We start from the raw sequence: 23243 nt of genomic DNA, 5'->3' as shown, positions 1-23243 counted from the left end.
CAGGGGCAGAATCGGCCGGCGGAGGTGGGCTCGAGCAGGAGGTAGCCGCGGCAAAGGGGCGGCGCCGGTAGCAGCTAAAGCAGCAAGGATGCAGCAGGCGAGCAAGTCAGGGCGAGGCGCGGCGTGCGCTGCGGCAAGGCGGGCGAAGTTGGGCGCGAGCGGGGAGCCGGGGTGAGCGCGGACGGGCGCGGTGGCTGCGCACGGTGGGTACGGGGTGGCGGCCACACGTGGTCGTGGCTAACGGCGTGCGAGGGCGGAGGGCAGAGGGGAAGAGGCCGGGGGCCTCACCGTTGGGCGTAGGGTCAAGGGCAGTGAGCTCGGGGATGGCCGGCGACGGAGAGACGGGGTCGGCAGCGGACGACGGTGAACACCATGGAGGAGCGCGCGTGGATCTTGGGGAAGACGACGCGGTGCAGGAGGAAGAGGACAGAGGCCCGGAGGGGTGGCGCCAACGAGGTGACTCCGCGAGGGAGGATGGAGGCGCGCCCGGGCGCAATCGGCGGCGTCGGGTGCAGTTCCCCCGATCTAGATCGGGAGGAACAGAGGGAGGAGAGGGATTCGTTCATGGGGGGGGGATCGGGTGCGGTTAGGTTAGGGTTTGGGCTAGCGGGGGTTATGGAGGAAGTGGGGGTCGGCCGGCTGGGCCAACTGGGTTGGTCGGTAGCTGGGCCGGTTGGCCCGGGGGGAAATGGGGGGGAGGGGTTCTTCTTTTGTTTTCTTTTGTTCTCTTTTATTATTTTTCTTTTCACTTTTTTTTCTGTTTAAATTTTAATTCCACATTATTTTTACTTAGTAAATTATGACTATAGCTCCTAAAATAAGGTTTCAAGATAACCCTCAGCCACAAAAGGTTTTAATCCAAAATAAAATAGTTTAGTGTTTTATAAAATTACCAAAGGCATTGAAATAAGGTTTTTGCTACCGTTTAAATCTTTTTAGTGCATTTATTCATTATTTAAAAATGTGGATTCTTCATCATAACCTTCTATGCATTAACTGGCACAACCCGAACATTTTGTTTTTAATATTTGAAAACTTTTGATGTTTGCCTTTAATTCGAATTTCAATTTGAATCGGTTTCGAACTAATGCGAGATTAGCAATAGAAATCGAGGTGACGTGGCATCATTAGCCGAGGTTCACTGTAGCTTAATTATCCGGGCGTCACAGGTGTTTACAAGAGCCTTGCCGGGAGTAAGCAATTCAAGGAAATTGTACGCAAGCAAGGAAGGCACCGGAAGAACCAAGGTGTTGGTTTTGAACGGAAGTTCAATGCCAATGGAGTTGAGTGGGAAGAAGATCAATACCCCAAGACGAAGTTTGTTCCTCAACAAGAGAAGTATGATCCTACTTCCTTTAAAGGGACACAAGCTCAAGATGATCTTCCACCACAAGACCACAAGCAAAAAGGCAAGGATAAGCTTCAAGAGGAAATTGATGCTTTTGAAGAAGCACCCAAGGCCTTGGTCAAGTGGGTTCCCAAGACTACATCAAGTTCTACTTCATCAAGTACTACTACAACTCCAAGGATTCCCATCAAGATGATGTGGATCCCGAAGAAGAAGAACTAGAGAGTTCTTGAGGGTGACTCCGCCAACATACCTCACTCTTATCATTTTGGCAAGAACAAGTGCAATCAACTTCCACATCTTGCACTAGTTCAAGGAGTCACAAACCCTCTTGTTGGTAAGACAAGGGACAAGGTAACCTAATGCTTTCATAGACATCATCTTGTGTGTGCATCACTCTACGTCCATGGATATCCTTGTTTGTTCCTTGTGGGACTAACCCGTGTAGGTATTGAAAGTGCAACTCACTCCAAAGGATTGCTCCAAATAATCTACATCAACATTGAGCATCCACATCTTCAACACCTACATTAAGTCATGATCGACAAAACCCAAGGTCAGTTCATCCCTCTTAGGGGGGATCTCACATCTAGGGGGAGCTTTACTCTAAAATTGAGCTAAAGCAACTCTAATGGTGTGAACACAACAATGCTTTATGTAAAAGTGGTAACCCCACTTGTGCTTAAATGATGAGTATGACCTATGATCAAATGTTCTCATTTGACTCCTAAGTCAATATACTCATATATAGATGACCTAGTCATCGCCAATTGCTTGATAGATGCTAGAATTGGTTGTGCATGCTTTGCCACATATTTCATTTGCCATTTTATTGTGTGAGCATGTTGGTTGCATAATTTACTCATTCGAGGACATCCACTTGTTGCTTTGATTGTTTGGTTCCTTTTTCTTTTGCCAAGTGGATGGACAAGAATGCCTAAGAACCTTCTCTAGCTATCTATGCTTTTCTCATATCAAACTCTATTCATGCTACATCACAAAGTTTGATCAAGTCAGATTCGAACCACTCTGTGTGAGGAGCACTCGGAGTCCCCGATTCATCATAGACTTAAACCTCCAAAACTTCTTTGTGTGTCTCGGTCTGACCGATTCATCCATTTCGGTCATACCGAGATCACTAAGTCGATCTAGGTTTTCAATCTCGGTGCAACTGACTTGAACTTTTTGTTCATACCGAGTTTTAGTAACTGCTTGCAGTTATGAATCTCGGTGCCACCGAGTTGTTCCACTCGGTCACACCGACAGGGTCAGGCTATATATATCCCCTGGCCAAAATTTGGAAAATTTTCCGAACCCCTTCGCCCGCGCTCAGCCTGCTATGCTTTCCCGGGTCTCCGGATCGTCGTCCTCATCGCCAGCTGCCTCCCGCAGCTGGTCTCCGCCGCCGTCAACGGGAATCGTCTCCGCCATTGCCGCCGTAGCAAGTCCATCGCTGCACTTAGGGTATGGACTTGATCCTTGTGCTAATCCCCCTCCGATTCTTAGCACATTGTTTTGCCATGTATCTTTCCACGATTGAGATCACTCTATCCAGTGAAATCACTCTGTAGTTTAGTCGTGGATTGAAAATTTAGGGTTAGGTTTCTGCCGAAATCATCTCGGACCAACCGAGTTGTTGAAATCGGTTCCACCGATTTGGCTAAGGCCATTGCACATGTGATTCTCGGTCTGACCGAGATTTGCAAATCGGTGTGACCGAGTTCAATACTTTGTGAAACCCTAGCAGTCTCTGTGCCACCAAACTGTGACTCGGTCTGACTGAGTTCACTAGTTTAGGTTCCAAAAGCTGCTTCGGTATCACCGAGTTTTCAAATCGATAGATCCGAAATGCTTTCTGTGGAAAACTAAAACTAAGTTTTTAACTCATTCTTTTGCAAAAACCTCTGTACTTTGTGATGCTTATCAAATCTACCTCATCTACAATATATTCACAGGGTCTGCTGTCAGTGTTTGCATCATGTCAGATCAGAGTGACAGTTAGAACAAGTCTAAGGAGCAAGTTAACATGAGTGAGGGCACTAGTCCCTCTAGCAGCTTTGATGAAGGAAGCAGGAGTACACCCAACAACTTGCCTAAGGTAGCCACTAGGACCAGAAAGAAGAAAACCTCAGATTCTGAGGATGAGGACTATGTGGATGTTGAGGAAGAGGCCACCTCAAAGAGGAAAGTCTTGAAAAAGGAATATGGCACAATGATACGTCTCCAACATATCTATAATTTTTGATTGCTCCATGCTATATTATCTACTGTTTTGAATGTTTATGGGCTTTATTATACACTTTTATATCATTTTTGGGACTAACCTATTAACCCAGAGCCTAGTGCCAGTTTCTGTTTTTACCCTGTTTTAGGGTTTCGAAGAAAAGGAAAATCAAACGGAGTCCAATTGACCTGAAACTTCACAGAACTCATTTTTGGAAGGAAAGAAGCCCAGAAGACTTGGAGTGCACGTCGGGGGACCTGCGAGGAGGTCACGAGGCAGGGGGGGCGCGCCCACCCCCCTGGGCGTGTCCTCCACCCTCGTGAGCCCCTCGTGGCCCCCCTGACGTACTTCTTCCGCCTATATATCTCCATATACCCTAAAAACATCCATGGGCACAATTGATCGGGAGTTCCACCGCCAGAAGCCTTTGTATCCACCGAAATCCAATCTAGACCCGTTCCGGTACCCTGCCGAGGGGGAATCCTTCTCCGGTGGCCATCTTCATCATCCTGATGCTCTCCATTACGAGGAGGGAGTAGTTCTCCCTCGGGGCTGAGGGTATGTACCAGTAGCTATGTGTTTGATCTCTCTCTCTCTGGTGTTCTTGAGATGATACGATCTTGATGTATCACGAGCTTTGCTATTATATTTGGATCCTATGATGTTTCTTCCCCCCTCTACTCTCTTGTAATGAATTGAGTTTCCCCTTTGAAATAATCTTATCGGATTGAGTCTTTAAAGATTTGAGATCACTTGATGTATGTCTTGCCGTGCGTATCTGTGGTGACAATGGGATACCACGTGATTCACTTGATGTATGTTTTGGTGATCAACTTGCGGGTTCCGCCCATGAACCTATGCATAGGGGTTGGCACATGTTTTCATCGTGATTCTCCGGTAGAAACTTTGGGGCACTCTTTGAGGTCCTTTGTGTTGGTTGAATAGATGAATCTGAGATTGTGTGACGCATATCGTATAATCATACCCACGGATACTTGAGGTGACATTGGAGTATCTAGGTGACATTAGGGTTTTGGTTGATGTGTTTCTTAAGGTGTTATTCTAGTACAAACTCTAGGGCTGTTTGTGACACTTATAGGAATAGCCCAACAGATTGATTGGAAAGAATAACTTTGAGGTGGTTTCGTACCCTACCATAATCTCTTCGTTCGTTCTCCGCTATTAGTGACTTTGGAGTGACTCTTTGTTGCATGTTGAGGGATAGTTATGTGATCCAGTTATGTTATCATTGTTGAGGGAACTTACACTAGCGAAAGATGAACCCTAGGCCTTATTTCCTAGCATTGCAATACCGTTTATGCTCACTTTTACCATTAGTTACTTTGCTGTTTTTATAATTTCAGATTACAAATACCTTTATCTACCATCCATATACCACTTGTATCACCATCTCTTCGCCGAACTAGTGCACCTATACAATTTACCATTGTATTGGATGTGTTGGGGACACAAGAGACTCTTTGTTATTTGGTTGCAGGGTTTCTTGAGAGAGACCATCTTCATCCTACGTCTCCTACGGATTGATAAACCTTAGGTCATCCACTTGAGGGAAATTTGCTACTGTCCTACAAACCTCTGCACTTGGAGGCCCAACAATGTCTACAAGAAGAAGGTTGTGTAGTAGACATCAACCTCTTTTCTGGCGCCGTTGTCGGGGAGGTGAGTGCTTGAAGGTATATCTTTAGATCTTGCAATCGAGTCTTTTAGTTTCTTGTTTTATCACTAGTTTAGTTTATAAAAGAAAATTACAAAAAATGGAATTAAGTTTGTCTCATACGCTTCACCTTTTTAATATCTTTCGTGAGTATGATGGAAAGGATAATTGTGCTCAAGTGGTAGAAGAAGAAATCTATAAAATGTTTGGCACTAAATATGTGAATGAGGAGCATGATTGCAATGTTGTTAGTATGAATTCTTTGAATATCCATGATGCTAATGATGATTGCACTAGTTATGATGAAAATGCCTCCTATAAACATGTCAATTTTTGTGGAGTAGACTGGGTTTGCAAGTACACACCAAATAGGGAAGATAGATATTGCAAGAGGCATAAGTACTTAGAAACCAAATTGTTGCAAGAAGGGCTAGATGAATGTGCTGAAAATTTATCTTTTCTTAGCCCTACTTGTGAACTTTGCAATGAACGTGATCATTTTAGTACCCAATGCAAATTGTTTCATGAGCGTATCATGTCCAAAAATTGTGATGACTTGATTTCCCTTGCACATCATAATGAACTTAGTTTGCTCTTGGGTTATGAAGAAATTAAATGTAGAACTAAGGATATTCCAAAATTTGCCCTTGATAAAGTTCTTCATTTTGATCTAGAGGAAATTTATATGTATTGCGCGATGAATTGCATTGAAAATCCTTATATTGCCAATTACATAAAGAAAAGAAAAGAAATAGAAGATGAAGAGAATGCAAACGAAAGGGAAGAGACTTCCCAATATTCTCCTATTATTTCTTATGATGAATCAGGTAACGAAGAGGAGCCCTCTATTCAACCAATCTCATTAATAAGGAGCTCCAAAAAGAGGATTGAACCCACACATGATGTGGTGAAGAAGAAGAAAAGAAAAAGGAAGAGAGTTAAAAAGGTATCTCTCCCAAATAAAGTTGCTCCTATTATTGATGTGCCTCATGAAAATGATACACTTGATGATGATCTCGTTATGCCTATTGCTTGTTGTGATGATTATGATTGGGAAGATAATGACACTTCTTATGATCTTGAAAATCTTTTTGGCACTTTCTTGGAAGAATATTATAATTGCTATACTATTGGTGCTATCCATACTATTAACGATGAGAGTGATTATGCTTATGATATGAAAAGGCCCAAGCTTGGGGATGCTATGTTTGATGAAGATGCTGTTTTTGAGAATATATTTGCTGCAATTAATGTTTGTCCCAAGCTTGGGGATGCTATGTTTAATAATGATGATATTTTTAGCCTCTCAAGTTTTGATATGCAAAGTTGTTATGATGATAGAATGCCTTCTACTTACGATGATTATATTTATGAAAGTGGATTTGGAGAGGTCATGACTTTATTTAGTGATGTATCCACTATCTTGGAAGAGGTTTCAATCGATTATGATGAGAACAAAGTTGCTACTTATGATGATTATTGTGATAAAACTTATGCTATAAAGAGTAGTGATGATTATATTTATAAAACTTGTCACGATTATGAGTACCCTTTATCTGAACATTACTCCATTAACATGGAAACAATTTATAGTATTCAAGTCTCTTATGATACTCCCACTATTCCGAATGAGAAGAATTTTGCTTATGTGGAGAGTAGTAAATTTTGCATGCAAGTAGATCATGAAAAGAATTATTTAGGTGCTGGTTATATTGTTGAATTCATTCATGATGCTACTGAAAATTATTATGAGGGAGGAATATATGCTTGTAGGAATTGCAATAATATCAAATTTCCTCTCTATGTGCTTAAAATCTTGAAGTTATGCTTGTTTTACCTTCCTATGCAAGTTGATCCTTGTTCCCACAAGTTGTTTGCTCACAAAATCCCTATGAATAGGAAGTATGTTAGACTTAAATGTGCTATTCATATTCTTCATGATGCTCTCTTTATGTTTCAATTCTTATCTTTTATGTGAGCATCATTGACATCATCATGCCTAGCTAGGGGCGTTAAACGATAGCGCTTGTTGGGACGAAACCCAATTTTATTTTTGTTCATTTATTTTTGTTACTGTTTAGTAATAAATAATTAATCTAGCCTCTGTTTAGATGTGGTTTTATGTGTTTAATTAGTGTTTGTGCCAAGTAGAACCTTTGGGAAGACTTGGGGAAAATATTGTTGATCATGCTGTCAAAAACAGAAACTTTAGCGCTCACGAGAATTGCTACCATTTTTATTTGGAGAGAGATATTTAGTTAATTCTTTTTGCATATGATTAATAGATAAATTCTTCAGGTCCAGAAATTTATTTTAGGATTTTATGATTTCCAGAAGTATACGTTTGATCCAGATTACTATAGACTGTTATGTTTTAGACAGATTCTGTTTTCGATGTGTTGTTTGCTTATATTGATGAATCTATAGCTAGTAAAATAGTTTATAAACCATAGAGAAGTTGGAATACAGTAGGTTTAACACCAATATAAATAAATAATGAGTTCATTACAGTACCTTGAAGTGGTCTTTTGTTTTCTTATACTAACGGAGCTTGCGAGTTTTCTGTTAAGTTTTGTGTTGTGAAGTTTCCAAGTTTTGGGTAAGGATTCGATGGACTATGGAATAAGGAGTGGCAAGAGCATAAGCTTGGGGATGCCCAAGGCACCCCAAGGTAATATTAAAGGACAACGAAGAGCCTAAGCTTGGGGATGCCCCAGAAGGCATCCCCTCCTTCGTCTTTGTTCATCGGTAGGGATGGCAATGGGTCAGGTTTGGGGCGGGTGGAGCTGGTCCAAATCCAACCCATGACCCATCTTCCTACCCTCTGCCCATCCACCAAATTATCCATGGGAAAAACTTGTGCCCATGTCCAAACCCACTGGATACCCACATACCCATGGAGCTCCATGGGCATAGAAAAGTCAGCATGAAGCCTTCCCAAAGAGAAAATTAACTCATCATCATTCACTCACAAATGACAACATGAGGTACATGCATAAGTAGGCAACAATTAATACGATGAGTCCTTAAGTGTGACATACTAGAGGTTGATTCTCCAGCATATAGCTCATGGAACAAGTTGCATATATCCTGCCATTTCCCATTGATTCCCTCTTTCTACTATCACTGGCATATGGCCCCACATGTCATACGGGTATCCATTGGATATCCATGGAGCATAAACTATAACCATGCCCAACCCGGCTGTTCATGGGTATCCATATCCATGGACCCATGGGCAAAAATTTGCTCCATACCCTTGCCCAACCGGGTCGGGTATCCATGGATATCCAGATCCGTGGATAAAATTGCCATCCCTATTCATCGGTAACTTTACTTGGAGCTATATTTTTATTCGCCACATGATATGTGTTTTGCTTGGAGCGTCATTTTATTTAGTTTTGCTTGCTATTTGAATAAAGTATCAAGGTCTGAAATTATTGAATGGGAGAGTCTTCACATAGTTGCACAATTATTCGACTACTCATTGATCTTCACTTATATCTTTCGGAGTAGTTTGTCATTTTCTCTAGTGCTTCACTTATATCTTTTAGAGCATGGTGGTAGTTTTATTTTGATGAAATAGATGAACTCTCATGCTTCACTTAGATTATTTTGAGAGTCTTAAATAGCATGGTAATTTGCTTAAAATCCTAATATGCTAGGTATTCAAGAATAATCAAATTCTCTTATGAGTGTGTTGAATACTAAGAGAAGTTTGATACTTGATGATTGTTTTGAGATATGAGGATGGTAATATTAGAGTCATGCTAGTTGAGTAGTTGTGAATTTGAGAAATACTTGTGTTGAAGTTTGTGATTCCCATAGCATGCACGTATGGTGAACCGTTATGTGATGAAGTCAGAGCATGATTTATTTATTGATTGCCTTCCTTATGAGTGGCGGTCGGGGAGGAGCGATGGTTTTTTCCTACCAATCTACCCCCCTAGGAGCATGCGCGTAATACTTTGTTTCGATAACTTGTAGATTTTTGCTAATGTTGAGTCCATGGATTATATGCACTTTTTCTCTCACCCTTCCACCTTTGCTAGCCTCTCTAATACTGCGCACCTTTCGCCGGTATCATACACCCACCATATAGCTTCCTCAAAACAGCCACAATACCTACCTATTATGTCATTTCCATAGCCATTCCGAGATATATTGCCATGCAACTCTCCACCATTCCGTTTATTATGACACACTCCATCATGGTCATATTGCATATCCCGGTACACCGCCGGAGGCATTCATATAGAGTCATATTTTGTTCTAAGTATCGAGTTGTAATCGTTGAGTTGTAAGAAAAATAAAAGTGTGATGATCATCATTTTTAGAGCATTGTCCCAGTGAGGAAAGGATGATGGAGACTATGATTCCCCCATAAGTCGGGATGAGACTCCGGACGAAAAATAAAAGAGGCCAAAGAAGCCCAAAAAAAGAGAAAAAAAGAGGCCATAAAAAAGAGAAAATGCCCAAATAAAAAAAATGAGAGAAAAAGAGAGAAGGGGCAATGCTACTATCCTTTTACCACACTTTTGCTTCAAAGTAGCACCATGATCTTCATGATAGAGAGTCTCCTATGTTGTCACTTTCATATACTAGTGGGAATCTTTCATTATAGAACTTCGCTTGTATATTCCAATGATGGGCTTCCTCAAAATGCCCTAGGTCTTCATGAGCAAGAAAGTTGGATGCACACCCACTTAGTTTCTTTTGAGCTTTCATAAATTTATAGCTCTAGTGCATCCGTTGCATGGCAATCCCTACTCACTCACATTGATATCTATTGATGGGCATCTCCATAGCCCGTTGATACGCCTAGTTGATGTGAGACTATCTTCTCCCTTTTTGTCTTCTCCACAACCACCACTCTATTGCACCTATAGTGCTATGTCCATGGCTCATGCTCACGTATTGCGTGAAAGATTGAAAAAGTTTGAGAACATCAAAAGTATGAAACAATTGCTTGGGTTGTCATCTGGGTTGTGCGTGATTTAAATATTTTGTGTGGTGAAGATGGAGCATAGCCAGACTATATGATTTTTTAGGGATAGCTTTCTTCGGCCATGTTATTTTGAGAAGACATAATTGCTTAGTTATTATGCTTGAAGTATTATTATTTCTATGTCAATATGAACTTTTGTCTTGAATCTTATGGATCTGAATATCCATACCACAATTAAGAAGAATCACAATGAAATTATGCCAAGTAGCACTCTGCATCAAAAATTCTGTTTTTATCATTTACCTACTCGAGGACGAGCAGGAGTTAAGCTTGGGGATGCTGATACGTCTCCAACGTATCTATAATTTTTGATTGCTCCATGCTATATTATCTACTGTTTTGAATGTTTATGGGCTTTATTATACCCAATCATATCATTTTTGGGACTAACCTATTAACCCAGAGCCCAGTGCCAGTTTCTGTTTTTACCTGTTTTAGGGTTTCGAAGAAAAGGAAAATCAAACGGAGTCCAATTGACCTGAAACTTCACGGAACTCATTTTTGGAAGGAAAGAAGCCCAGAAGACTTGGAGTGCATGTCGGGTGACCTGCGAGGAGGTCACGAGGCAGGGGGCGCGCCCACCCCCCTGGGCGCGCCCTCCACCCTCATGAGCCCCTCGTGGCCCCCCTGACGTACTTCTTCCGCCTATATATCTCCATATACCCTAAAACATCCGTGGGCATAATAGATCAGGAGTTCCGCCGCCAGAAGCCTCCGTAGCCACCGAAATCCAATCTAGACCCGTTCCGGCACCCCGCCGGAGGGGGAATCCTTCTCCGGTGGCCATCTTCATCATCCCAGTGCTCTCCATGACGAGGAGGGAGTAGTTCTCCCTCGGGGCTGAGGGTATGTACTAGTAGCTATGTGTTTGATCTCTCTCTCTCTCTCATGTTCTTGAGATGATATGATCTTGATGTATCGCGAGCTTTGCTATTATATTTGGATCCTATGATGTTTCTTACCCCTCTACTCTCTTGTAATGAATTGAGTTTCCCCTTTGAAGTAATCTTATCGGATTGAGTCTTTAAAGATTTGAGAACACTTGATGTATGTCTTGCCGTGCGTATCTGTGGTGACAATGGGATACCACGTGATTCACTTGATGTATGTTTTGGTGATCAACTTGCGGGTTCCGCCCATGAACCTATGCATAGGGGTTGGCACATGTTTTCATCGTGATTCTTCGGTAGAAACTTTGGGGCACTCTTTGAGGTCCTTTGTGTTGGTTGAATAGATGAATATGAGATTGTGTGACGCATATCGTATAATCATACCCACGGATACTTGAGGTGACATTGGAGTATCTAGGTGACATTAGGGTTTTGGTTGATGTGTGTCTTAAGGTGTTATTCTAGTACGAACTCTAGGGCTGTTTGTGACACTTATAGGAATAGCCCAACGGATTGATTGGAAAGAATAACTTTGAGGTGGTTTCGTACCCTACCATAATCTCTTCGTTCGTTCTCCGCTATCAGTGACTTTGGAGTGACTCTTTGTTGCATGTTAAGGGATAGTTATGTGATCCAATTATGTTATCATTGTTGAGGGAACTTACACTAGCGAAAGTATGAACCCTAGGCCTTATTTCCTAGCATTGCAATACCGTTTACGCTCACTTTTACCATTAGTTACCTTGCTGTTTTTATAATTTCATATTACAAATACCTTTATCTACCATCCATATACCACTTGTATCACCATCTCTTCGCTGAACTAGTGCACCTATACAATTTACCATTGTATTGGGTGTGTTGGGGACACAAGAGACTCTTTGTTATTTGGTTGCAGGGTTGCTTGAGAGAGACCATCTTCATCCTATGCCTCCAACGGATTGATAAACCTTAGGTCATCCACTTGAGGGAAATTTGCTACTGTCCTTCAAACCTCTGCACTTGGAGGCCCAACAACGTCTACAAGAAGAAGGTTGTGTAGTAGACATCACACAACAGCTGCCACTAAGCCAGGAATGAAGCAGAAGGTTCCTGCCAAGAGAGTTCCCATGTCAAAAGCTAGAACATCCACTCAAGAGACTTTGGGATCTGCACCCAAAGGACAGGTTGTGGCAGAAAAGAAAAGGAAGGAAAGGGTCAAGAAGACCACTGCCAGAGTGCTTGGCAGATCTTCAATAATGAAAGATTCTGAAGAAGAGGAAGAGGAAGAGGATGCAGCACCAGCACCCAAAGCTCAAAAGCTTATGGGAGATGCTATAAGGGCAGGGGCTGCTCCATCTAAGCCTAAGACTGCTCCTAAGATTGCTGCTCCAGCTTCAAAGCCAAAACCCAAGAGGAGCACCAGGAACATCCCTGCTGAGGCGAAGAACAAGGCCCTAATGCATCAAGTTGCTGAAGAAGAAGATGATTCTGTTGTTTTGAGGAAGTTGAAGCCCAAAATTCCATATCATAATGATGCTCACCCAGTTGCAGAGAACATGAAAATCAGAAAGGATTCATGATTAAGGCTATGGAGAGAGTCTGATCCGTATGCCACCAGGAGAAGGACTGCTGTGGACTACAAGTTCCATACAAAGGAACAACAGGACTTCTATGAGACTATCTTACTTGACAAGAATCCCATAGTGTTTGACATGAGATGGGTTGATTGGAAATTCATTGAGGAAAATTAAGATCACATCCCTGTTGTATATGACAGCTTCAAGGCATGTGGTGTTGATGAGTTTGTGGCTCAGAAGCTCACAAAATGGAATGATGAGCTCATTATGCAGTTCTACTCCACAACTCATTTCTACCCAGACGGAAGGATTGTCTGGATGTCTGAAGGTACTAGGTACCAGTCAACAACTGAAGAATGGGCAAAATTAATCAATGCTCCTGGGGAGAGTGAAGATGACTTGGATGTCTATGCCAAGAAGAAGAAGGATCACAACACCATGGCACATATGTACAAAGAGATCCCAGATGCTGCTTTTGAGACACACAAGTTTGGATCAGTACATTACCTTCTATCAGGTTTGCCAACAATCAACTGGATCCTCAGGCACACTCTCTTGGCAAAGTCAGGTGATCACAAGATGATCAGAGGCCATGCAATTAATTTGCTTCACATATTTGATGTGCCTCAAAATTTCAAAGTCATGAGCCTAATTGTGGAAACCATTAAGAGAACAGCTGCAGATCAGAAGAGAAGTTGTGGGTATGCACCACAGATCCAGGTGCTAATCAACTCCAAGATGGGCACTAGCACATATCTCTTGGACAAGGAACACATGCCCATCTACCCAGATTTTGAGGACAACACTATGGTGATGGATGAAAATGAACCATCTTCTGTGCAAGCACAAGAGAAGAGGGAGAAGGCAAGGGCTGAAAAGGCTGCAAAGATGCCAACCACTAATGAGGCATCTCAGTATCTTCTGAGAGCAAGCAAGATCAGCTTGGCTACTTGATTGCCTCCACTATGAGGATTGAGAAGGGATTGGCTACCCTGACTCAAAACCAGGAAAGCTTGGAGAGGATCATGGAGTAGAAGTTCTATGACTTAGATGTGAAGGTCACTGAGATCTAGTCCATTGTTGAGCAACTTCAGGATGAAGTGCAAGAGAAGTAGGGAAAGTCTACCACTGATGCTTTTGCTAGAGTGCCCAGAGGACAGAGATCTGTTGCAGTGCTTGTTACAGACACTAGAGCAACTTCATCTGCACCAGCTACAGCTTCAGTGCCACCAGCTCCAGCACCCACTCCACCAACTCCATCTACATCAACAGATGCCTTTGTCCTTGGCGTGTTATCTACACCACCACCTGAAGACCAAGCCTGAGAGTCGATCTAGCACTATGCATTTTTATGAACTTTTTGGTAACTTGTTGCCAAAGGGGGAGAAAATGTATAGATCATAGGCTTCGAGAGAGAGTGTTGCTTTTTGTTCTCTCTTTTTGTTTGGTGGTTAAACTTTGTTTATTTGCTTCTTTGAGATACTTTATGATTTTGTGTGATACTTGGATGATCATGTGTTTGATCATATGCTACCTTAATGCTTGTTGGATGACATTATCTTTTTATATCCCCATATGATCATTCACTTTGCTTGGTGATGAGTGCATGTATTTCATTATTATCATTTTGAGCGCTCCACCAAGATGTATGTGACATGGAAGAGTAACGCATGATCCTAACTCATTGTGCATTTGCAGTCCAAAGCAAATCTTAAACTATGCACAAATTTAGGGGGAGCTCTTGCTTTTCACATACTTCTCAAAGCGACAATGTTTTTCACTCTTATTATTATTTGTCGAAGCTTTGATCTATATGTTGTCATCAATTACCAAAAAGGGTGAGATTGTAAGTGCAACTATACCTTGGTGGTTTTGGTAATTCCTAACAACATATAGCTCATTGAGCTAATGCTATTTCAAGATTAATATCTTTGGAAAGCTCAATGATTGGCATGGCATGGATGAGAAAAGTGGACCCCTCAAAATGCTAAGGACAAAAGGATTGGCTCAAGCTCAAAGCTCAAGACTCTAAATTTTCTATTTTAGTGATCCAAGATCACATTGAGTCTATAGGAAAAGCCAATACTATCAAGTAGGGATGAGGTGTTTCTTAATGAGGCTCTTGCTCAAAATGCTTAATGATATGCTCCAAAGCCCTCAACTACTTTCTCACATCCACATATGACCTAAACCAAAAGTCAAACTCGGCCCCACCGATTCTTTCTATCCAGCGCCACCGAGTTCAAATGTCATAGCCACTGCCACAAACCCTAGTCAAATCGGTCTCACCGATAGGGATCTCGGTCTCACCGAGATGGGATTGTAATCTCTCTGTTTCCCTTCATACATTTCGGTCTTACCGAGATGACCGATCGGTCCCACCAAGATTGCAATGTAAACTCTCCATTTCCCCTTCATAATGTTTCGGTCTCACCGAAATGAGCGATCGGTCCCACCGAGTTTACCTGACCAACTCTCTGGTTAGCTTATTACCAAAATCAGTCTCACCGAGTTTGTGTAATCGGTCTCATCGAGATTACGTTATGCCCTAACCCTAACCATATCGGTCCTACCGAGTTGCATGTCGGTCCGACCGAAAACCCTAACGGTCACTACCTTTGCTGAATCGGTCTGACCGAGTTTATCAATTCGGTCCCATCGAGATTGGCAAGGTGTGTGTAACTATTAGATTTTGTGTGGAGGCTATATATACCACTCCACCACCTCATCATTCGTGGAGAGATCCATCAGAACAAACCTACACTTCCAACTTACTTTTTCTGAGAGAGAACTACCTACACTTGTGTTGAGGCCAAGATATTCCATTCTTATCATATGAATCTTGATCTCTAGCCTTCCCCAAGTTGCTTTCCACTCAAATCTTCTTTCCACCAAATCCATATCCTGTGAGAGAGACAGAGAGTTGAGTATTGGGGAGACTATCATTTGAAGCACAAGAGCAAGGAGTTCATCATCAACACACCATTTGTTACTTCTTGGAGAGTGGTGTCTCCTAGATTGGCTAGGTGTCACTTGGGAGCCTCCGACAAGATTGTGGAGTTGAACCAAGGAGTTTCTAAGGGCAAGGAGATCGCCTGCTTCGTGAAGATCTACCGCTAGTGAGGCAAGTCCTTCGTGGGTGACGGCCATGGTGGGATAGACAAGGTTGCTTCTTCGTGGACCCTTCGTGGGTGGAGCCCTTCATGGACTCGCGCAGCCGTTACCCTTCGTGGGTTGAAGTCTCCATCAATGTGGATGTACAATAGCACCACCTATCGGAACCATGACAAAAACATCCATGTCTCCCATTGCGTTTGAATCCTCCAAACCCTTCCCTTTACATTCTTGCAAGTTGCATGCTTTACTTTCCGCTGCTCATATACTCTTTGCATGATTGCTTGAATTGTCTTAAGATTGCTTGACTTGTACAAAGTTTCTAAAATCAGCCAAGAACTAAAATTGGGAAAAGGATAAGTTTTTATTTGGTCAAGTAGTCTAATCACCCCCTCTCGTGGAATTGTCACAGCAGATATCCTTAGTGTCAGGACTTAGTCGCGAGGCCAACACATCTATGTGGTAGCTTGAGAGGGGTTGAGCGGGACGAGAGACGCGATGTTTTTACCCAGGTTTGGCCCCTAACGGTGGAGGTAAAAGCCTACATCCCGCTCCATTGATATTGATGATGATGACCATGGTTACAAGATTGCTCTATCTCGAGAGTTGTTGTCTAAACCTAACTTGTCCAACTCGTGAAACTTGTGAATCTTGTCCCTTTTGGGGAGCCCTGCCCCTCCTTATATATGTTGGAGGGGCGGGTTACATGTAGAGTCCTATTAGGATTAGGACTAGTCTATCTCTAATACAAACCGGATACAAGTCCAGGTCTTAGCTCCTAGTAAGTTAATATTCCTCCTGCCTTTCCTCTTAAACCGCCCCACCATTAAACGTGAACCGGCCTTCTAGGTCTTGGGCCTTGTCATCTGTCTGTCCAGCCCGCCGGATCACCAGTGAGTCATAATAACCAGGTGGGTTGCTTGTAAACCGCCAGGTCAAGGCGGGTTGCCAGTAACTCGCCAAGTGTCAACAGGGTCTTCAGATAATCCGCCACGTCCGGCCGGGTTAACTTCCGGCCGGTTTACACCGCCAACCGTGTAAACCGCCAATCCTCTGGTGGTTTACCAATGAAACGCCTAGTCCGGCTGGGTTATACTTTCGACCGGTTTACGCCGTGGGGTATATCCCCGACATTAGCCCCCTAGTTTAGTTTGGATTTATTCATGGTAAACTTATGCTGCAAAATAAACACAAGAACAAATTTGATAGGTTATGCTCCGGGTTAAGAATTTTGTTAAACCGGTACCTGATCATCCTTAAGTCCTTGTTATTTCCTCCTTCTGGGAAATCCGGGTCAACAGACCAGCTTCATAATCAATTTGCCGACATTGGTTTGTCACCGAGAAATATTGTGAAGAATAACTCCTTTGACTCAGCTCCCAAAGCGCTGGTTTAAGAAATATGGGTCTGAAAATACTTATCTGATATTCAGCCGGTTTGAAGATGTAAAACTTGCCGGTTTAATATTACCAAAATGGCCGGTTTATAAATATTGATGGCGCCGGGTCATAATTGTTGTCGACACTGGGTCATGTAATTGATCTTCCTGATTGCTCAAAACTGATAAAATGAAGATGTTCCTCCTTTATATGCATAATACATGTAGCCCCCAAGTCTTAAGAGGAGAACATAGTGATAACTTAAGACTTGCTCCAATAAGTGTTTCAACCTTGAAGAAATCCGGTTTGTTCATCTCAATTATATAAACTGAATACTCCATATATGTAGCCCCCAAGTGCCAGGTTGTCATGCTTGCAGCAACCTGGGACTTGTAATTGCTTATAAAAACTTCAATCAGTGTAGCCCCCAAGGGTCGGTTCAGTAAGATAATATTGAGCTGGGACTTTATATATACTTCATTGAAAATAATATCATATGATGTAACTCCCATCATGGGGCTTGAACCCACGTCCACAAGGTTAAGAGCTTTGTGCTTTACTAACTGATGAGTGGACCCTTCAATATAATGGATAAAAACTTGTGTACCTTGAATTGCTGACATGAGCAATTGGTAGCCCCCAAGGGCTGGCTCATTATAATATGATGAGTCGGGTCTTCAATAAGACTAAAAATGACTTGGCATTAGCCCCCAAGTGTCATGATGCATGCTTGCAGCGACATAAGACTTGCATGTAATCTCGATTTGAATAATGTAGCCCCCAAGTGCCGGGTTGTAAGCCTGCAGCGACTCGGGACTATTCCTTCCATTGTAGAATAAATCATATCCTTTGATAAAATAATAGACATTGCACTATAGCAACTTTGAAAACTCAATAATACCAGTTATTAATAACCATAAAAATCCAGTCATGTTGGCTATTGAAGATAATATAATCCGGTATGAAAACCTTATTCATTCAATATCATAATGAAAATCCAGCCAAGTTTGGTTATTTGAATAATATAACCCAATGATTTATAAGCGCATGATTCCAATGGTGCAATCCAAATATATATACTGGCGACTTATAGTCCAAGCCAGGCCGGTTTAACAAGCCTGTTTCTGCATACAACAAGTTTAAAGTGTCCTGGCGGTTTACCGCCGGACGGGTCATAATGCCCAACATATAACCCGGGTTTATAACCAAGGCTGCACTAAAGAATAATCAAATATGAAATATATCATACCTGTGACATTGAATCATATTGTTGGTTTTACCAATTTTTTGTAGTAAGGGTGATAACCCAAATCTCGAGTACGGATAACTCCTTCCATATTGTGCCGGTTTATGATAAAACCGTGCCGGGTTGTGATAAACACCGTGTTACTCCATAAGAAGATGTTAACAACAAGGATCAAACCGGGCAAATAGTCTCCGGATTGACCTGAACTGTGTTCCGTCAATTGATTGGTTGAAAACTTTGTCGGTTTAAAAAACGCAATAAACAGAAAGAAATATCTTTCAAAGAAAAATGCGAAGCAAAAGCAATGACAAAACCGTTTGCAAAAAAGGTTTATTTGAGGTGATCAGATGGCGTTACCATGGCGGAACACGAGCAAGCTCCCGTTAGGTGTAACTATGGTTCTAGTCAGCCAGGTCCCCAAATGAAACCGTGGCATTTATGCCGATCAAGTGGCATGACAATGGTTCGGGTTCGACCAAGCCCCCAAGTGATTCTGTGGCCTTAGGCCGATCAAGAGGCATGACTGGTTTAGACGTGACCAAGTCCCCAAGTGATCTGGTGGCTCTCGCCTATCAAGAGGTATGGTATTGGTTCGGACACGACCAATCCTCCAAGTGATATAACATGATGCTTTTAAAAAGCGAACTCAAGGGGTAAACCGGAGGCCTCTTTAGAACAACTCCGTGTAACCACACATGATGTAAAAGAACAGAGACCCTGCTTTATGAAGCAGAAGCCCCCATGTGATCAATAATATGCCAGGCTAGTAAGGCAGGATACCCATGTTTGAACTGCGCATCCTGGCAGCAGGTCCTCTTCCGCAATTTTTAACTTTTTGCAAGAGATAAATTCTTCTTGAACCGAGATCTTGAACCGGATATTGAGTGCTTCAAAGCTTTGTGGGAGATATCTTTCCCTTGAACGTATTGGGGTTCTTGACTTCACTGAAAACCAGCAACGTTTGCTAAGTCATATCATTGTAGCCCCCAAGTCTCAAGGTGACTCGAGGAGTTGGCTTGAGATTCTCCATATTTGACCGTGATATAAACCGGCATAACTTGTATATCATTGGTGTTGATAGCACGATGTGAATCCACAGAAGGTTGAGGTGACTGCGGCGGGTTGTAAATGATCCTGTATGAGCCGTGTCAGCAACTCGGCCAATGGTTCCTTCCAACTGGTGATTTGAAGTTAACCAAACTGTAGTGGCGGCGACTTGTTCGCCTGCCCATTGAACCATCCAGTGCAGACGGTGGCTGAATGATAATTTGCCTTCAATTTATTGAAAGAAATCCAGGCTACGCAAGCAGTGACTTGCTCATACTCAATAAACAGTTCATGCAGACAGGTGCGGTCCGGTATGTCGATGTAGACCGGGCCGTGAGAGACGGACAACAAAGATGACCGCAGCATCAGAGGTAGTTCCGACAGATGAGTCGGCCGCGGCACTGTAAGCCGGTGCGGACGGAGAAGATCAGCACCAACGTCGTAAACCGTCACGGACGGGCGAGTTAACCGCGGGCGCGGTCCCAGCAAGCTGATGTAAACTGCTCCGGCTGGGACAGTAACTTGCGCACGTTCATTCACCGGATGGTTGATACAGACGAAACGCCGGTGCAGAGCATTGCTAGCGCGTGCTACGTTCCCGTAATATAACGCCTCATTTGTAATGAACAATTGTCCTGCGTCAAAAAATATCACATGCCAAAGTAATTGTTCTTTGATAAAAATGATATATATCAAAAATAATCAGAAAAGATAGCACCTGATATTTCTTGTTGGATGAATGTGGATACTGGATCAAAAATATATTCAATGTACGATGTGGCCCTTGCACTGTATCCCCTTTTCTGAGTAATGACTGTGTTTGAGTGCTTTGAAATCCTGAATGCACCTCAAGTGTTCATTGCTACTTGGTACATGCAAACAGTACTGCTACCAGTGCTGGAGAGAATATTTTAAACGAGAATGCCCCGTATCCCTTAGTCTGTCTTGTCCCCACAAGCTCAGCTCAAGTTTGACAAAACAAATCCAGTGTGGTAGAGAAGTAGTACATAGCGCGCATATACGTCAAGCGGGCCATCAGGTGTGAGGGCAGCTCAGCAGTGCCAGCAGGTTAGAGGGGGTGGAGCTCCGGTGAGTCACACACACATCACAGCGGTAGCGGTGGTAACCGGTTTGCGGCGATTTTGCAGTCGTATAAAAAGGCAGCAACATGAGTAGCGGCTTCGGAGGATGGCTCCGGTGGCGGGTTGAAGAAGCGCGGCTGTGGGTCAATGATGACGACCCAAAGGAGGCAAGGCGCGGCTTGAACCGGCGATGGGTTGGAGTGGCGTGGCTGCGGGTTAATGATGACGACCCAGAGGAGGCGAGGCACGGCTGAACCGGCGACGGGTTGGAGTGGCGCGGCTGCTGCCGGTTCAGCGGGCACGGGCGCCGGCAGGCACGGCGGATTAGAGCAGCGGTGACTCGAGGACGCTCTAGCAACGGCGGCGCGTGGCGGATACAACCAGCTTGAGTGTAGCGGCTTGAGGCCAGTCGTAGGGGCGCAGACCAGCGGACCGATCGTGACACGAGGGAGGGCCACAACGGGTTGATGAGTTTGGAACGCGCCGGTAGCTTGGCAGCGGAGGCGCGCTAGCGATAGCGGCTCGAAGCGACGCGCTGATGGTCCGGCAGCGACAGTTTGAAGGCAGACTCGGCTCGAGGCAGACGCAGAGCGACACCGAGGCCGGGTTGCTGTGGCCATGGCCATCCACGGCAAAAGGTAGCGGTCCGGAATCGAGGTGGAGGTGACGGGACATCGGACTAGCAGGCGGGTCTGGCGTTGGCGAATCCGGGTCGGCTTGGTTGACTCTTTCCGAGTCCTTATGATAGTCTTCTTTTCTTACTTGGTAATCCAGCCAGGCTCCTGTCTCGTCGAGACTTGTAAAATTTTTGTTGCTGCGATGCTAGTCTTTTTGGCTGAAGATCATAATCCTGAGCCTGATTCGAACAACTTTATTATCAGCATACCTATTCAACTCAGGTGAACCGGCAGGCAGTTTGTCCATACGCTGAGCAAATCGGAGGAGGTCCGGATCAGCAAAGCACTCGAAGTCGCGGCGGCTCAAAGTATAGCTGACTCCAGATGGGACCCGAAGAGCATTGTTTTCTCCAATGAGCAGGCACACGTAAGGCATCAGTTTACTCGGACGCATCCTTCCATCGGCTGCAGCTTTGTCCAATATTGTTGCTTCGTGCTAGTTCTTCTTTATCCGTAAATTGCAAACTTCTCAAACCCTAAGATTGATCCCTTAGAAAAACCCCTCCAAGAACTCAACACCACCGTGCGCAGGCCCCACGGTGGGCGCCAACTGTCGTGGAATTGTCACAGCAGATATCCTTAGTGTCAGGACTTAGTCGCGAGGCCAACGCGTCTATGTGGTAGCTTGAGAGGGCTTGAGCGGGACGAGAGACGCGATGTTTTTACCCAGGTTCGGCCCCTTACGGTGGAGGTAAAAGCCTACATCCTGCTTCATTGATATTGATGATGATGACCATGGTTACAAGATTGTCTATCTCGAGAGCTGTTGTCTAAACCTAACTTGTCCAACTCGTGAAACTTGTGAATCTTGTCCCTTTTCGGGAGCCCTGCCCCTCCTTATATATGTTGGAGGGGCGGGTTACATGTAGAGTCCTATTAGGATTAGGACTAGTCTATCTCTAATACAAACCGGATACAAGTCCAGGTCTTAGCTCCTTGTAAGTTAATATTCCTCCTGCCTTTCCTCTTAAACCGGCCCACCATTAAACATGAACCGGCCTTCTGGGTATTGGGCCTTGTCATCTGTCTGTCCCGCCCGCCGGATCACCAGTGAGTCATAATAACCAGGTGGGTTGCTTGTAAACCGCCAGGTCAAGGCGGGTTGCCAGTAACTTGCCAAGTGTCAGCGGGGTCTTCAGATAATCCGCCACGTCCGCCGGGTTAACTTCCGGCCGGTTTACACCGCCAATCGTGTAAACCGCCAATCCTCTGGTGGTTTACCAATGAAACGCCTAGTCCGGCCGGGTTATACTTCCGGCCGGTTTACGCCGCGGGGTATATCCCCGACACCCCCCTCTAGACATACTTTTGATCCTACAAGATGTTTTATAGATGTTTGGGGATGATCCGGATCCAACGGTAACGATAGTCCGGTTTGGGTTCGGAGAAGTTTCGGACACGGGCGAAGGGTCGATGCACTATGCAAAGAGGGGTTAGGCGAATGAGGTCAAGTGTGTGGTTGGACTGAGAAGAGAGGGGGGGGGGATGCAACCCGGCAACCGTTTTCGGAGACCGGAAACGTCCGACAATAGACCGGCTATATTGCCGCTATAGTTATCTATTGGAGCCTCAAACGGACTCCGAACGCGATGAAACTTGGCAGGCGGCCTACCTACAACATAACAAGACTGCATGCCCACTTTCAACCCATTCTGATAACATTTTCTGGCCACTTATTAAATAATATTTCGGACGTGCCCCGGGCACGTGCGAGTGTGTCTGGGCTCAGAATGGACAACGGAAAGAACTGGGAGACCCGGACGAATGCAAGTTTTGAAAACATGATGATGCAATGCACATGATGACATGGCATGATGCAACACACAAGGAAAAGACAAGGCAACAACAGCGAATAACTCAAAGATGCCTGGCGCAACGGACTCGAGGCGTTACAGCAAGGCAACATATGCACGATATGACTAACATCATCATGCCAAGTTAGAGCAAACACCTTAGGGGGTGAATAGGAGTGGTCAGCTACATCTAAATCCGCC

The sequence above is a fragment of the Triticum dicoccoides genome, chromosome 7A (genome assembly GCF_002162155.2).
Source record: "Triticum dicoccoides isolate Atlit2015 ecotype Zavitan chromosome 7A, WEW_v2.0, whole genome shotgun sequence".
NCBI classification, from domain to species: Eukaryota; Viridiplantae; Streptophyta; class Magnoliopsida; order Poales; family Poaceae; genus Triticum; species Triticum dicoccoides.
The sequence above is the reverse complement of the archived record's forward strand: the minus strand, read 5'-3'. Positions refer to the sequence as shown.